Genomic DNA, 15,869 nt, shown 5'->3' with positions numbered 1-15,869 from the left:
CACCACAAAATGCAGCCAGCTCAAAAGGTGTTTCTCTTGGATTGGGCAGTGTAGATATACATAATATTTTTCTAACTGAAATTAGTTAATAATTTTTAAATGAATTAAAACTTGGCGACAACAGGGCTTTCTGAGCAGCACATACTTCTCACTTAAACACAGTCTCCACTGTCCCTAATGCAACCCCAACCCTGAGGCCCCCAGGGTCAGGTGCCATTCACCATCACACATGGATGGCTGTTTTGCTTTTAGAGAAAAGGAAATGTTATTTGGCATCCGGGTCTCTCTTGACAACGAGTCAGAGGACCCCATATTTCAAGAAAAATAGATATAAATGTATTTCTTTCTGGGAGTAAAAACTTTCTATTTGTGTAATGTACAAACAAAACATGCTTTTGATTTCCAAAGATTACAACTTGTTACTATTGCGGAAGAAACCTCACTTGTTTCCCTCATTTTCTTTACCTAACTGGTCTTTTGAGTGTTTGAGTTTGCAACTCATTTTCAAAATGCATTTTCTTCCTTCCTACATTTCACAAATAGTTCTTAAACAATTAGTATGAATCAGAATCTGTGATAGATGCTGAATCTACAACAGGAAATAAGAGAGTCCCTGCTTGTATGGAATGTATAGTCTAGCAGAGGGAGATAGAATATATAAATACATATAATGCAATGTCATGCTGATAAAGCTGTGATCAAAAATAGGGCAACTAAGACAACGAAGAGCAATGAGAAGGGGCAGGGTTTATTATTTTAGCTAGGGTGGTCTGACATGTCTTTAACTATGAAGAGTTCATATTAGCCCTTACTCTGAAATCAAACAATTGTTTTAATAGCCAGTTACAGTCATGCACCACGAGTCAGTGATGGACCACATATATGAAGGGGGTCCCATGAGATTATAACACCATATTGTTACTGTATCTTTCCCATGTTTAGATATAATTAAGTACAAAATACCACTGTGCTACAATTGCCTACAGTATTCAGTACAGTAACATGCTGCACAGGTTTTAGCCTAGGAGCACTACAACATACGGCCTAGGTGTATAGTAGGCTATGCCATCCAGGTTGTGTAAGTACATTCTAGGGTGTTCACACAACAACAAAATCACCTAATGATACATCTCTCCAAATGTATCCTGGTCATTAAGTGAAACATGACTGTATTATCAAGACCTTTCATCTGAAAACTTTGCCATTATCCCTTTTTGCACCTATAAAATTTATTTCTGTTTCCCAAAGCCTGTCTCTTCTAGATCTGATAAAATGCTGTCTCTGAACTAAACTATAATGTACTTACTGTCTTCATCATCTGTTTGCTACCAAATCTGACTTACAAAATCCCCTGCATTTTTTCCTAAACTATCTTTTAACATCTGTTATTGCCAATTTTCTATTTATTCCTATCATCTCCCCAATACAAGTGAAATGATCTCAAGGTAAGGGTCTGTGTTTATTCCCCAGCTTGTGCTATATAAAAGAGCACAAGGACTATGGGGTCAGAAAAGATCTGAGTTTAAATCTTGGTTCCTCAATGACTTAGGGCAAGTAACTGAACCTCGTTTCCACTCGGTTCCCCATCTATAAAACAAGCATAATACCACCTAACACCTCTTAAAGGACTTTGATTTGCAAAAAGCTTAACAATGCTGATGATTATTTTGTAAGATCAGCCCACAACCATACGACAGACCCATAATTTTGTAGGCTGAGCAAGTTTTCGTTTAGGCAACCATTTTTTATCAAGCATTTACTATGTGTATTGGTCTTGTGCTGGAGGTGGAGATAAAATTATAAACATAAATTATAAAACCAAAAAAAAGCCAAACAGACCAAAGCCCAATGGAATGGACAAACATTAATGTAGAACTAGAAACTAGGATGACAGTCTCACTATATCATGAATATGAAGTAGATCTTGCCAGGTAAAATCAAGCAAGCAATAAGAATGAGGGCTATAACCATGTGTAGCTTGCATCCACACTCATACCAATCCATATACCCACATTAGTCCATGAATTCCTACCAATACTAGCCCATCCTTCCTCCCCTACCCACAGCTGTCACTCTGCAACTCAATAACTCAGCAAACATTTACCAAACTCCTACTATGTGCCAAGCACTGTGAGAAACCCCAAGGATGCAGAGAAAAAAATAAAACATGGGCTTGCTCTATGTATCTGTCATAAGCCCTATCAATGCAGCAGCAGTCTCCTTTTTCACTTCTCTTCCTGCTGGTGATTAATGGCCTTTCCCCTCCAGGAAACAGAGGCATCTTTGGCTACCACAGATATCTTGCCCATGCTGCCTTCTCCCACTCAGATGTCTGGGCCACTTGCTTTCTACAAGCCTCCTCAAATCTCAATGTGAGAACTCTGGAGCAGAATTCTCAGAGACTTGGGAGCCCCTCAAATGCTGGACTAACACAGCAAGTCCTCAGGAACAGAAAATAAAAAGGAACCATTATCCTGAAATACTGATTTCTCAACAGACTCACTCTAAAAATTATTAGAAAACAGGAACTGTGTTGTGACAGTCCCATCTTCTTAAGTGTCTGTGCTTTCTATGCCCCGTACTTCATACAGGGTCGTGCATTCTCCTCGTGGTCACACATACTCAAAGGGTATTTTTTAAATTATTCTTTCACAGATGAGAAAACTAACGTTCAGAAACACAATTAACAGGATTTTTAAATGCCTGTTGTGCTCCTTTAAGAGCAAATAATAGCAGTTCTCTGTCCGGGCTCCAGGCTAGCCAGGTCTTCATGAGAGCAACACAGGTGCCTGGGGTATTTCCAAGAGAGTGCCACAACCAGTTCCCATCCATGCAGGGGACCTCACCTCAGCTGGCTTTGTAGAATGCATGCTTCCATGTGTGCAAGAAAATAGGCTCTTGGGTCAAGCAGATACTAGTGAATGAGTGAACTCTACCATGGACAGATCTAAAGGTGGCTTTCTCTTTGATAATCTAATCAAATTACTGTCAAATGCCAAGACAGCTAGCCTTTAAGACAATTCATTTGCATAGCCTGAGCTATTAATGAACAAGGATCTATTTTGTTCATATCCAAATATTTATGCTTTTTTTGAAGTTACCACACATAAAAACGGTGGTTCTTTGTACCACCCTATGTTACTAACACCTAAGTAGAAGGAAAAGACAAATTTTCTATAAAAAAAGGTAACCACATAAGGATAATCAAAAGTTCTAACTGGGGTATTTCAGCCAGTTAGAATCTCCTAGCTATCAAATATACACATTCAATGTCACCAGAGGGAAGTGGTGAAGAACACCGCCCTTTGGAATCAGGAGGCCTGCATCTTACTTCTGATGCTACTTCACTTTGTGGATTTATGCAGGTTAATTTATTTCTCTAAAGTTTTAAATTTCTTCATTCATGAAATTGAGACCTATCTTACAGAGTGGTGGTAGGGCTCTAATGGGCATTGCTCTGCCTTTTTTCTTAGTGGGAGGGATGGGGGATGAGGAGAGGAGTGGGGAGATTGCTTGCTTTATCTGTTGCCTTGGTAATTGGGGTAATTAACAGTGAACCTCCCATTTTTTGAAATATGTGTATGTGGTAGAAAATAAATGGCCTCTTCCAGGCCTCAGAGAGGCAACGGTGAAGTATTTGGTAGGCTTTGTGGTTTGGAACATCTCAAGCAGGTATTCCCAGTTGTTATTTAATGTAACTCATTAGGTTTAATGTTCATTTTAACTGCCTACTTATAAGCATTTTTGCATTTTTTGCAGTTTGAAGTAGTGTGGTCCATGAATGATTATAACTCTTATTACAGGCTTAATGTTTCCAAATTCTGGACGATTATTCTTTTGTCTTGACTACTCCAGAAACATACTCCCCCATAAGAGAAAAGTAATATTGATTCAGCCAATGCTTACTGAACACCTATTGGCAGGTATATTTTGGGGCACTGGATGGATGGATGCAAAGAAAAGTCAAACAGTCTTTTTGGCCTGTAAGGAGCTTACTGTGATGTGTGACTGAGTGTTAACTTGATTGCATTGAGGGATACAGAGTATTGATCCTGGGTGTGTCTGTGTGGGTGTTGCCCAAAAGAGATTAAATATGTGAGTCAGTGGGCTGGGGAAGGCAGATCCACCCTTAATCTGGTGGGCACAATCTAATTAGCTTCCGGCAAATATAAAGCAGGCAGATAAACATGAAAAGGAGAGAGGAGACAAGCCTCCCAGCCTACATCTTTCTCCCATGCTGGATCCTTCTTGCCCTCAAACATCTGACTCCAAGTTCTGCAGTTTTGGGACCTGGACTGGCTCTCCTTGCTCCTCAGCTTACAGACAGCCTATTGTGGGACCTTGTGATTGTGTAAGTTAATACTTAATAAACTCCCTAAGATATATATGTCTTATTAGTTATATCCCTCTAAGAGAACCCTAATACAGATTTTGGTACCAGGAGTGGTTCTAGAGGAACAGAATATTAAGAATGGAGTTCTTTCGTTGGTTTTGGGGTTTCTGGAGTTGGCTGCTTAATATGATTAGACCCAAAAATGCTAAGGACTCTACTTCTAATGATATAGAAAATACTGATAGTCCTTGGCAGAAATTGTTTAGAGAGTTATGCAAAATAAATGCATTTGACACTCCTGACTCACTGCTCGTGAGAGGCAAGGAGTTTAGTGACTCTGTACATAGTACATTTGACCATATGTGGAGAACCAAGGAACACAATGAAGCTGGTTGGTTGCTCCTAAGTTCAATGGACAAAGTGATTAAAGAAAATGATTAACTCATGGTTTCTGTCTTCCGGCTTCAGAAGCAGATACTGAGCTTCAAATCTGCTAAGATTACCCTAAGTGAGAGTCTTATCTCCTGTAGAGAATGAGCCAAAATTTTGGAAAAACAGACACAAGCTCTTAAAGGCAGCCCACTGTGAGTGAGCTGGAAATGCCTGATCTCCCTTGGCTTAATGTAGAGGAAGAAATCCAAAGGCTTAGGGAGATTGGGGTGGTGGAGTGGATTAGTACCTTTAGACCTACTCATCCCAGCTGGGAGGGTCCAGAAGACATACTCTTGACTGCCTTGCAAAATAGACTTGGGAGGGCAGCATCTGCATCTTTGAAGAGCCCTGTAATTGTTCTTCTCTGTATGTCAGATCTAATGGTGGGAACCACAGTCACTCAACTACAAAATTTAAATATAATTGGAATAATTGGATCCAGAGGTGGCAGGGGCCAGGTGGCAGGGGCCAAGTGGCAGCACTCAACCATCAAAGGCAAGGTGAGCATAGCTACCATAATGGACAGCAGAGGCAAAGTGCCAATCAGAATAGTCTGACTCATGTAGAGCTCTGGCATTGGCTAATCGTGGTGTTCCTAGAAGTGAAATTGATAGGAAGCCTACTGCATCCCTACTTCAATTATACAAACAGAAAACTTCTAGGTTGAGTGGACAAAAGACTAATTTGAATTATAAAAACAGAGAATCATGGCTCCTCAATCAATTTCCAGACTTGAGCCAGTTTATAGACCCAGAACACTTTGGATAAAGGGATGGCTGGGTCCCCTTGAGGAAGGACCCCACTACATTACCGAAAATTTATGAAGTGGATCTTTGTCTCATCCTTCCCCAAGGAGACCTCTGGCCTTTTACCAGGGTAACTGTGCACTGGGGAAAGGAAAATGATCAGACATTTCAGGGACTACTGGACACTGGCTCTGAGCTTACATTGATTCCAGGAAACCCAAAACATCATTGTGGTCCTCCAGTTAAGCTAGGGGGTTATGGAGGTCAGATAATTAATGGAGTTTTAGCTCAGGTCCAACTTATAGTAGGTCCCTGGACTTAACCTGTGGTCATTGACCCAGTGCCAGAAAGCATAATTGGCATAGGCACACTTAGCAGCTGGCAGAACCCCCACATTGGCTCTCTGACTAGTAGGGTGAGGGCTATTATGGGGGAAAAGCCCAAATAGAAGCCATTAGAGATGCCTCTACCTAGAAAAACAGTAAATCAAAAACAATATCACATGCCTAGAGGGACTGCAGAGATTAGTGCCACCATCAAGGACTTGAAAGACGCAGGGATGGTGATTCCCACCACGTTCCCATTTAACTCTCCCATTTGGCCTGTGCAGAAGACAGATGGATCTTGGAGAATGGCAGTGGATTATCGTAAGCTTAACCAAGTGGTGACTCCAATTGCAGCTACTGTACCAGATGTGGTTTCATTGCTTGAGCAAATTAACACATCTCCTGGTACTTGGTATATAGCCATGGACTTGGCAAATGCCTTTTTCTCCATTCCTGTCCATAAGGCCCACTGGAAGCAATTTGCCTTCAGCTGGCAAGGCCAGCAATATAGCTTTACTGTCCTATCTCAGGGGTATATCAACTCTCTGGCTTTGTGTCATAATCTTATTCAGAGAGACCTTGATCGCTTTTCACTTCTGCAAGATATCACTCTGGTCCATTACACTGATGTAATGCTGATTGGATTCAGAGAACAAGAAGTAGCAAACACACTAGACTTATTGGTGGGACATGTGCAAGCCAGAGGTTAAGAAATAAATCCAACTAAAATTCAGGGACCTCTTACCCCAGTAAAATTTCTAGGGGTCCAGTGGTGTGGGGCCTGTTGAGATATTCCTTCTGAGGTGAAGGATAAGTTGCTGCATTTGGCCCCTCCTACAACCAAGAAAGAGGCACAATGCTTAGTGGGCCTATTTGGATTTTGGAGGCACCACATTCCTTATTTGGGTGTGTTACTTTGGTCCATTTATTGAGTGACTCGAAAAGCTGCCAGTTTTGAGTGGGGTCCAGAACAGGAGAAGGCTCTGCAACAGGTCCAGGCTGCCGTGCAAGCTGCTCTCCCACTTGGGCTATATGACCCAGCAGATCCAGTGGTGGTTGAGATGTCAGTGGCAGATAGGGATGCTGTCTGGAGCCTTTGGCAGGCCCCCATAGGTGAATCACAGTGGAGCCCTCTAGGACTTTGTAGCAAGACCCTGCCATCTTCTGCAGATAACTACTCTCCTTTTGAGATACAGCTCTTGGTCTGTTACTGGGCTTTGGTGGAAAATGAACGTTTAACTGTGGGTCATCAAGTCACCACGCAACCTGAACTTCCTATTATGAACTGGGTGCTTTCTGACCAATCTAGCCATTGGTGGGTTGTGCACAGCAGCATTCCATCATGAAACAGAAGTGGTATATACTTGATCTGGCTCAAGCAGGTACTGAAGGCACAAGTAAGTTACACAAGGAAGTGGCTCAAATGCCCATGGTCTCCACTCCTGCCACCCTGCCTTCTCTCCCCCAGCCTGCACCCATGGCCTAATGGGGAGTTCCCTATGATCAGTTGACAGAGGAGGAGAAGACTAGGGCCTATTCACAGATGGTTCCGCATGGTATGCAGGCACCACAAGAAAGTGGACAGCTGTAGCACTACAGCCCCTTTCTAGGACATCCCTGAAGGACAGAGGTGAAGGGAAATCTTCCCAGTGGGCAGAACTTCGAGCAGTGCAGCTGGTTGTGCACTTTGCATGGAAGGAGAAATGGCCCAATATGTGATTATATACCAATTCATGGGCTGTAGTCAATGGCTTGGCTAGATGGTCAGGGACTTGGAAGAAGCATGATTGGAAAATTGCTGACAAAGAAATTTCGGAAAGAGGTATGTGGATGGACTTTTCTGAGTGGTCAAAAACGGTGAAGCTATTTGTATCCCATGTAAGTGCTCACCAACGGGTGACCTCAGTGGAGGAGGAGTTTAATAATCAGATGAATAGGATGATCTGTTCTGTGGACTCACTCAGCGTCTTTCCCCAGCCACCCCTGTCATCACCCAATAGTCCCATGAACAAAGTGGCCATGGTGGCAGGGATGGAGGTTACGCACGGGCTCAGCAACATGGACTTCCACTCACCAAGGCTGACCTGGCTATCACTGCTGAGGGCCCAAACTGCCAGCAGCAGAGACCAGCACTGAGCCTCCAATATGGCACTATTCCTCAGGGTGATCAGCCAGCTACCTGGTGGCAGGTTGATTATATTGGACCTCTTCCATCATGGAAAGGGCAGAGGTTTGTCCTCACTGGAATAGACATTTACTCCAGATATGGGTTTGCCTATCCTGCATGCAATGCTTCTGCCAAGACAACCATCTGTGGACTCACGGAATGCCTTATCCACCATCATGGTATTCCATGCAGCATTGCCTCTGACCAAGGCACTCACTTCATGGCTAAAGAAGTGAGGCAGTGGGCTCATGCTCACGGAATTTACTGGTCTTACCATGTTCCCCATCTTCCTGAAGCAGTTGGATTGACAGAATGGTGGAATGGCCTTTTGAAGTCACAATTACAATGCCAGCTAGGTGACAATACTTTGCAGGACTGGGGCAAATTTCTCCAGAGGGCCATGTATGCTCTGAATCAGCATCCAATATATGGTACTGTTTCTTCTATAGCCAGGATTCACAGGTCCAAGAATGAAGGGGCGGAAGTGGAAGAGGCACCACTCACCATCACCCCTACTGAATTAGCAAAATTTTTGCTTCCTGTTCCCTCGACATTACATTCTGCTGGCCTAGAGGTCTTAGTTCCAGAGGGAGGAATGCTGTCACCAGGAAACACAACAATGATTTCATTAAACTGGAAGTTAAGATTGCCACCTGGACAGTTTGGGATCCTCTTACCTTTAAGTCAACAGGCTAAGAAGGGAGTTACAGTGTTGGCTAGGGTGATTGACCCAGACTATCAAGATGAAATCAGTCTACTACTCCACAGCAGAGGTAAGGAAGACTACATATGGAACACAGGAGACCCATTACGGCATCTCTCAGCATTACCATGCCCTGTGATTAAGGTCAACGGGAAACTACAACAGCCCAATCCAGGCAGGACTACAAATGGTCCAGACCCTTCAGGAATGAAGGTTTGGGTCACTCCACTAGGGAAAAAAATCACGATCTGCTGAGGTGCTTGCTGTAGGCAAAAGGAATACTGAATGGGTAGAAGGTAGTCATCAATACCAGCTACGACCATGTGACCAGTTGCAGAAACAGAGACTGTAATTGTCATGAGTATTTCCTCCTTCTTTTGTTAAAAACATGTTTGTGTACGTATACACTTGTGCTAAGAAAATATCTTCATTTTATTTCCTTTTCCTTTATCATGTGACATAAGATTTATTGACTTCATATCAGCCTTAAGTATTGTTAACTTTATGCAATAGTATTTGTGTTGGGGATTGGTGCATTTCTGGTTGTACGAAGGATAGTTGTATTTTGTTATGCACAATTATGACCTCACTATTGTCTTTATTTGAAGATTATGTATGATCTCAGGAGATGTATATGGGTTCAAGTTGACAAGGGGTAGGCTTTTTGATGGTTAATACTGAGTGTTATCTTGATTGCATTGAGGGATACAGAGTATTGATCCTGGGTGTGTCTGTGTGAGCATTGCCCAAAAGATATTAAACATTTGAGTCAGTGGGCTGCGGAAGGCAGATCCACCCTTAATCTGGTGGGCATAATCTAATCTGCTTCTGGCGAATATAAAGCAGGCAGAAAAACACAAAAAGGAGGGCCGAGCCTAGCCTCCCAGCCTACATCTTTCTCCCATGCTGAATGCTTCCTGCCCTCAAACATCCGACTCCAATTTCTTCAGTTTTGGGACTTGGACTGGCTCTCCTTGCTCCTCAGTTTACAGACAGCCTATTGTGGGACCTTGTGACCAAGTAAGTTAATACTTAATAAACTCCCCTTTATAGATATATATGAGATATATGGCATATATATGTATATATCTCATATATATCTCATATATAGCATATATATGAGCTATATCTCATATATAGCATATATGTATATATATGTATATATGTCATACATATGTACATATATATACACACACTATTAGTTCTGTCCCTCTAAGACAGCCTTAATACATTACCCTCTAGTTTTCACTGTCACCAACCAACAGAGTCAGCATCATCCAGGGACTTGTCAGATATGTACATTCTCGGGCCCCACTCCAGACAGAAAGAATCAGAGACTCTGGGGGTGACCCCCAGGTGTTTCTGTGTTTGAACAAGCCCTCTTCAAGTATCATTCTCATGTCAAAGCAAGAAATACGTCATTAGCTTATTGAGTTAAATCTAAAAGTACCTTTTGCCCTTCAGGGAAACAGAGGCCCAGAGGTCACAGGAGAAGTTGGTGGAGTAACTGCAACCAGAACTCAGGTCTCCCGTCCACAATGGCCAATGACCTTTCTACTTCTTTTCTGATGCTTTAATCCCTAAATCTGATAGGAAGTCCCAAGCATTACCAGCCCAAAGTGCAAACACCGGTTTTCGAAGAGCAGAAAAAGAAAGAACCTACTCTCTTTGAAAATAAGGACCACCAGGAAAAACTAACATCTGATCAAAATCATTCTGTAAACAAGCAGTCCCAAGCCTTTAATACATTTCCAAGTTATATTTACAAGTTACATTTTATAAAAATTTGTGGGGGAGGGGTGCTGGGTAGAAATAAATGACTAGAATAATATTTGGAAGAATATACAGTTAAAGATATGTTAATAGTGGCTCCCCCTCCATAGCAGATTATGGATAACCTTTATTTTTTTCTTTGTATTTTCCTGAATTGTTTTCAATAGCTAAATATTACTTTTGGAATCAGGGGAAAAGTTAAAATTGTTTTTTGAAATATTATATCCATATCACTCAACACGAAAGTTTATTTTGTAATTCTAGTTCTTTCCATACAGCAGGATAGTGTGTGTATAGTAATTATTTATATCATGCCATATGTTACAATGAAGATGAAATTTGGTAAATATATTCCTTCCAGCTGGTACTGAAAATGAAGAGGTTAAATGCATTCCTAGGTTCAGAACACTATGAATTAAGCTAACTGCGAAGCTAAAGGAAAAATTAATCCCAGTATTGAGATCTCTGAGAGCATCCTTTTGAAAAACGTTTATGTGACACACAGCTCCTTATTCCCGTCCCCCTGATATTTAACCCCTGGCACAAAACAGAATGTTCAGCAATTCCTGGCAAAGTCTTAGGAGTTGGGGATAAAATGCATGGGAGAAGATGAGAGACATAAGAAATGGAATGATCCTACTTTCACATAAAATGATGTCCCTGTAGACAATGAGACATCCAAAATTACTGGCAAATTTCATTGTCCACAATAACCTTAAATTTATTTTTCTTTCTCAAGAAAGGTCTATTCACTTCAAAAACATCTATGTTGGAGATCTTATTCTGCAAATCCAAAATAAATAAATAATTAAAATGGACTCATTTAAATAAACATTTCTGCCACAAAAGCATTGTCGTAATGTTTCACTTGATAAGATGAATTTATTGCTTCAAAGAAAATCTAGTCTTGTTTTACTGAAACTCTCAGCAATATAAATTCACTGAATGTTAACTGAAATTCCTTAAAGAAAATCATAAGTAAAGTTAAGATCTGCCAGAATAAATATATAAAAGGAAACACCGGTGACCTCTCTCCTTCATCACAATACCTCCCAACAGCTGACTTTTCTAGAACTCACAGACTCTTTCAGAAAAGGCCGAGTTATTGGGAATAGATTCTCTCTACATATACATAGTTTATGGTGCCTGAGATCATATTTACAGGACAATTTAGCTTAACAATGGTACAGGATCAAAAAACTCAGAATCTATCATCTTGGCTTTCTCTAATTTAGTATGCAAGATTTGGCTTACAAAGATTTCTCTCTCAAGAGTCTCACCAAATGTCCCTCAGCCCTCTACTTTCCTTCACAGAGTAGTCCCACCCATTGAAAAAGTAATAAATTAATAAAGAATATTCATCTTACAGAAAGTTTCCCACCAACGTCCCAGTTCCCACTCCATGTAATTACCTATTTGCCTATGAAAATTGATCTATAAGAGCCGTGTTGTCAACACATTAAACCTAACAGTTCCCTTTCAGTCTTACACTTTTTGACAGACCATACACACACAAACTTGTAGCTCATTCTCTAACTCCATTTTGATACTTACAAGCCCAGTTCTTCCATCTCTCACTTTCTCTGGAGAGAAAAGGGTCCAGTGGTAGGTTTTACCTAATCTCGATTATTTTTGCAGTTTTTCTTTGGTTAAAGGTATTGATCAGAACTCACCTCCCAAGCATTGATAATTCCGAGCCGACGAGACCCCAAATATCTTCAGTTTGTAACATAGAAATGCCACTGGTCTCAACGACAGAGAAGGAAAATACTACTCCGTCAAATTAAGAAGAAAAAAAAAATAAAGAAATACAGCAGCTTTCATTCTGAACAAAATTAAATTTTCTGGGTCACTTTCCCTGTCTCACTGGGCCACTTTTTTACGCAGCCTGCCGGTGACTGTAAACACAGTCTCTTCACTCCTCACGCAACCAGTTCAGTTGTCATCCTCTCCAAGCGAATAGCCACGGCGTCCTTTGCTAGCGCAGTTCCCAAACAACAAACCTCCCCACCCGCCCCTGCCCTCCACACCTCACCGCGGAGACTCGCTTTCTTTTCTTCCAAACCACAAATGGGCGAGCTTGCTCAGAGAAAAAGTTAATGAATGCCTGATTTAGAGGCAAAGCTGCCCTACCTGCGATCACAACATCGGAAGACTGGAAGTATCTAAAAGCGCCATCCTCTGCGCTCTCGTCCCCGTCGGTGTGCGCTTCACACGCAGAAACCCAGGAACATGATTTATATGCAGACCTGCACCCATCCCACACAAGTCCACACGCCAGCTTGCCTAACCACTTATGTAAGCTCGTGCTTCCACAGTCCCAAACTGCAGACACACACACACGGGCACCTGTCACGCATCTGAAATGGACAAGCACCCACACCCAGGAAATGAAATCAACACATATTAATGGGGTGGGGAGGGAGGATACTGTTTTAAACCATGTTTTCCCCCATTTGTTTCTTGCCCATTTTTTGTCACAACTACAATTACCTTAGCAACCAAAGAATTGCCTTGACTCTCCCTCCGGCTCCTGAATTTCTCCTAAAGCCAACCTTGCGCCAGGTTCATGATAAAGCTGGAGAAGCCCAGGAAACCGGGGACCGGCAGCCTCTTGGGGGCGGAGGGGAAGTCTAGTCCGTCTCCGCGCCGCTCCCCACAACCTCGCCTCCTCTTTCCGAGTTTCCGTGGTGGCGAGCGCAGGGGCTCAGCGAGAGGAAAGCGAAGCCCCGGGCCCGCGAGGACGCGCGGCGCGTCTCATGGTGCCAGGACGCGGGGCGCACAGGGTGTCTCCGGCGCGCACCGGGCTGGCCTGGCTCTCCGCGCTCCCGGGCGTTCGCCGCTCGCCCGCCTCTGCCCGCCCGGGCCGGCAAGGACTGTGCGGAGGTCGGTCCGTCCCCTCGGCGCCCGGCGGCTCCGGCGGCTGTAGGAACGCGGCGCCCGGGCGGAGCTCTCGCCGCCGAGCAGGGCCGAGCGCTAGGAGCTGCCCCAACTCGCGAAGCCGTTCAGCTCCGCGGCCCGCGAGCTGCTGCAGCGGCGCCCGCTGTCGGATGCCGAGCGGAGCTGCAGCCCAGTGCCCCGCGCACCTGGGCGCCGGCACCTGGACCCGGACCGCGTGCTGCAGGGAGGGGCCGGCGGGCGGGGACCGGCACCTGAGCGCGTCCCGAGGGCGCCGCCGCCCGGCTCACCTGTTCCCAGAGCCGCGGAAGGCGCAGACCGTGATTTGACGGAGGAGGAGAAAACCTAGAAATTCCTCATCCTCGAGAAGCCGTGGAGAAAACCGAGAGACTGGCTCGACCGGGCGGAGACTCCTTTAGTCAATTCCAAACTGGCCCCGTCCGGAAACTTCAGCGGCGTCAAGATTCTCTTAGGGATTCCCGGTCCGGGGTGAGGCAGCTTCTGAATCTCCGTCACTGACGTGTTGCTGGCGCCCTCTAAATTAAAACGGGACACCGCGATCGTCAGCGATATTGTTCCTAATCTCGTCATTTTTATTTATTCAACATGCACACCACACGCTGCATTTGGAGTATTATAGGATGATTCCTATCTGGAACACTACAAAGAACTTTCGAGAAAATTAACTCAAATATTCTTGGGGGAAGAAGAAAAAAGTTGAAGACAGAAAATGAGAAAATAACTTGAACTGCTGCCTTTTTTAACATGGGAGTTTTGAAATGCGATGTGTACTTAGGTTCAGGAAGCTGCAGGTGGAAATAGGACACGACCATTAGTGCTGGACGGTAACCATGGGATTTGTGTGCAATATCAATGCTATCAATATCAAGAATAAATTTGAGATTTAGTCCTGAATTGTAGTGTGTCACCAGAAAAGGGGGAAAATACTTGAAATAAAATACCTAAATGCCTTTAAGGACAGATGACCTGGACTCCTCATTCACATGGGTCCAGAAGTTAAAGAGTAAAGTCTCTTTCCCAAATTGTATCTTTTCCCACCATTCTACATTGATTAATGGATGTATTCATTCTTTCCTTCAATAGACAAATAGCACCTGCTCTGTATTAGACCCTCTTCTAACATTAGAAATGGATAATAAAGGAAACAGCCTGTGCCCTGAAGCCTTAGTGTCGAATGGGATAATACACAAGCAGACATGTGTGTTATGGTAGGCTTAGTCCACGAGAAGAGCCACAGAAACTGTGTGGGGGAAACCTACAACCAAGAGATGCCATACCCAGCCTAGTGAGGAAAATAGAATTGTAACAGATGTCCCAGTTAGTTATTAAAGCTGAAATATAAAGCATTTCCTTCCTCAGGCTCAATACTTGGCTCAAGCCGGTTGTGGACCTGGCTGTGGCAGTTTGCCACAGTTAAAGAATAGGCCGTGCATGGAGCGAAAGGTAGTGACTAGGGAAACTTCCGCTTTGAAGAATTCTGCCTTTTTTTTTTTTTTTTTTTTTTTTGAGACGTAGTTTTGCTCTTGTTGCCCAGGCTGGAGTGTGGTGGTGCAATCTTGGCTCACTGCAACCTCCGCCTCCCAGATTGAAGCGATTCTCCTGCCTCAGCCTCCCAAGTAGCTGGGATTACAGGTGCCTGCCAGCTAATTTTTTGTGTGTTTTTAATAGAGATGGGGTTTCATCATGTTGGCCAAGCTGGTCTCGACTTCCTGACCTCAGGTGATCCACCTGCCTTGGCCACCCAAAGTGCTGGAATTACAGACTTGAGCCACCACACCCAGCCGGAGCTCTGCATTTCTGAGGCTAGCAGCTCCTTGAGGGCTGAGTAGAGCATAAAGGAATAATTCTGTGGAAGTATGAACAGCAGGCTCCACGCTCATCAGAAGAAAGTCTTACTGTGTACTTCTCTTTAAAAAAAAATATGTGAAATCAGATATTTATAGGAGTTAAATATGTATTTTCATATTGATACATTTTGTGTATTATATGGGATTCCTGATATATCTATGTAGTGTGGTTTCTTATACATAAAATATCCCATTTCATATATATGTGTATATATGTGGGGGTATTTTATATATGTGTATGTAATAGAGACAGGACACACTTTTTTGCTGACATGGCCAAGAGATTGGTTTACATGCTAGGGAACTGAGCCAACAAGTAGATACATTAAGAAAATTGGAGCTGGTCATCTCACTGCTGGAGAAGGGAATTACCAGTATAGAAAGGCAAGAGATCTAGTTATGTGGCTTGAAATTGGAGATGATTTTGAATCCAAAAAGATTATAGATAGACAGAAAAATATAAGTGTATATGTGTCTGTATATGGTGATATATTTCCTAGGTTTGTCGCCTTAGAAGGCCTAAAAGTAACGGCACCCCAGTAGCAATGAACACACCTAACACTCAGACATTGGTTTCTTAATACCATCCTCCACTAAAAGGAACCATGGTTCCTTGGTATAGT

General features: G+C 43.1%; 1 protein-coding gene across 16 annotated transcripts in view; it reads right to left on the bottom strand.

The window, feature by feature from the left end:
- RGS6 (regulator of G protein signaling 6) overlaps window positions 1-13,810 on the bottom strand; it is a 626,146-nt gene extending 612,336 nt beyond the window's left edge. For 5 of the 16 annotated variants that reach the window (XR_006699606.3, XM_015453969.4, XM_005561682.4 and 2 more), the window contains exon 1: window positions 12,974-13,500. The gene's annotated coding sequence lies outside the window, so the exon portion shown is untranslated. Of the gene's footprint in view, window positions 1-12,153; window positions 12,695-12,973; window positions 13,501-13,668 lie in introns of those variants that run through there. The other 11 variants (XR_010588539.2, XM_015453970.4, XM_005561683.5 and 8 more) reach the window with 3 other exon arrangements.
- Window positions 13,811-15,869: the final 2,059 nt, after the last annotated feature.

The sequence above is a fragment of the Macaca fascicularis genome, chromosome 7 (genome assembly GCF_037993035.2).
Source record: "Macaca fascicularis isolate 582-1 chromosome 7, T2T-MFA8v1.1".
NCBI lineage: Eukaryota > Metazoa > Chordata > Mammalia > Primates > Cercopithecidae > Macaca > Macaca fascicularis.
The sequence above is the reverse complement of the archived record's forward strand: the minus strand, read 5'-3'. Positions and strand labels throughout refer to the sequence as shown.